Raw genomic sequence first — 2,562 nt, 5'->3', positions numbered from 1 at the left:
CTCCTCCTTGTGGATAGGGGGGAGAGCTGTCTTACTGAGACAACATGTAGTCCAGGAAGGAAGTGAGCCCAGTGTCCATGACATCAGAGACAACAGGCTCACTGCTACAATCTAAAATATCTAAAACCACATATTACACACATAAAGACCCCCAGGAAAGTGTTCTAAAGCTTCTAAACGTCATTAACATAATTATATATTTTTGCAAAAAGGGTGAAGTGTCCCTTTAAGCAGATGTTTGAACGTGAAGAACCGCAGTGTTACAATCACCAACACATTAGGTTTTTGTAGAGTAGTGTTTTTAAGTAGTTTTGATGTATGTCACATGAACATTTTACTCTAAATAGGAACAACAGCTTGCATGCTATTTATGCTAATTAAATATGATTTTGTCAATCCTTAACCATTCACGCCTTGCTGTTTTTGTCATTCCAAAACATTAAATGTTTTGTCTGAAAATGTCATGATACTGCAGATACATGATGGAAAGAGGTATCTCTTAAGGCCAGTTTGTCCTGTCTAGAATAACTAAACGTCAACAATGATTATTGTAGGAAAGACGGTATACTATATGGTATACGCAAATTTTCTTTGGCATAGCGATACTGCCACTTACCACATATAAACTCATTTGTAAACATGAAGCGAAGTTAATGCAGTTTTTTTTCTTTCTTTTCCAAATTGTTTTTGAATGGGCAATCCCTTAATTAAGTTGCTTATTACTTTAAATATTTTCTTTTTGTATCCTTTGAAGTGAATGAAAATGCATGTGTATGTTTCAATTTTTTTTGTTATTTTCAGAATGTTTAAAGTTATACAAGAACATTACATGTACATGCTTTATCTCTCATTTCCGCTTGCTTTGATTTTGTTGTGATTCTTTGTATGCAAGTGTGTTTTAATTGACACACGGTTTCTCCAATCCCGGACAGAGATGCTGCATGCAATGTTTTGTTTACATCCGTGGATTGAATGGGCTGCTCTCTAAATCCAGAAGATCTGAGGTCATTTCTGAGGTCTTGCTATATGGCTGATTCATCATCGTTTTTTTTAAGTTAAGGTTTTTTAAGTTAAGTTTGTGTGTGTGTGTGTGTGTGTGTGTGTGTGTGTGTGTGTGTGTGTGTGTGTGTGTTTTTCTTTTGTGTGTGATACAGCTGCGCCCTCTGGTGGCGGGCAGGTGGTGTTACAGCGTGACAGACAGACAGACACAGACAGACAGACAGACATGTTCTGCTAGGTCTCATAGTTAGTGCTCACTGCATTCGCAATCACTGCGTTCGCAATCAGATGTCATAAGTTTAGAAAGATTTTCTTTCCTGACCCTGCATGCATTATATAAAATCACACCTGTGTGAACTGAGTGGTGCAGGCTGTGTGTGTGTGTGTGTGTGTGTGTGTGTGTGTTGCAGTGGGTTTGTGTGTGTGTGTGTGTGTGTGTGTGTGTGTGTGTGTGTGTGTGTGTGTGTGTGTGTGTGTGTGTGTGTGTGTGTGTGTGTGTGTGTGTGTGTGTGTGTGTGTGTGTGTGTGTGTGTGTGTGTGTGTGTGTGTGTGTGTGTGCTTTACATGTGTTGGGGCCAGGGGGGAACAAGAAAAGAACAACTTTATTTAGAAAAAACAATTAAAATAGTAAAACCAATAAAACAGTGCATATAACAAGTTTAAAAACACATCAGCTTGGAAATGTGATTCTGAACAGGTGGGTTTTCAGTGCAGATTTGAAGGTAGGAAGTGAGGGGGCATCTCGGATATGTTTGGGGAGAGCATTCCAGAGGTTACGGGCAGCCACAGAGAAGGCCCTGTCGCCCCAGGTTCTCAGCCTTTTTGGGTGGTGACCCCTCAAAAAGACTTCCAGGGCTCACAAACCCCCTCCTCAAGATTCAACTGTAGCAGCAGAAAAAAAACGAAATTACGTTTCTCCTAGTTAAAAAGACACACAGGCTCATACAATAATAAATATGTCAGTGCAAGACAATACTCCTTCACTACTCACCAATATAACAACATAGACGCACTGAACAAACACGCATTGGTGTGTCCATGCTGACTGAACAAACACATGCGTCCACTCTGTGCAGTGTGAACACATACCGACTGAGACTGCTGTGCAAAATGAAATAACTATATTAGTTATTAAGACTTTCATTATACGTACATTTTCTAAAATGGGGGTTTTGATAACATACGCACCTCTTCACACAGCTTACCTACATACTGTAAATCCTGACCCCCCTGGGGCCTTTGTTTGACCTTGTTTGACACAGACGTGTGCATCTGAATATGTTTACCTTTCATTTAATTATTATTGTTACCCAAATATTCTGTAGGCTATTGTGACTGTGCTTTTACTGAAATAATAACTTAGAAAACATGTATTTATTTTATTTATATTTTCATTTTAATTACTTAAGTACTTAATTACTTACTTACAGGTTGAGAACCACCGATCTAGTACATTCTACAGTTCTGTCTCCCCTGGTTTATAGATTATCACACACAACAGGAGATCCTGCTGTTTTGATGAAACTAATTCACAAATCCACCCAGTGCCTTTTACTATGCTTA

This window comes from Protomyctophum bolini (genome assembly GCF_963924005.1).
Source record: "Protomyctophum bolini genome assembly, chromosome: 9".
NCBI lineage: Eukaryota > Metazoa > Chordata > Actinopteri > Myctophiformes > Myctophidae > Protomyctophum > Protomyctophum bolini.
This window is presented reverse-complemented; position numbering follows the sequence as displayed.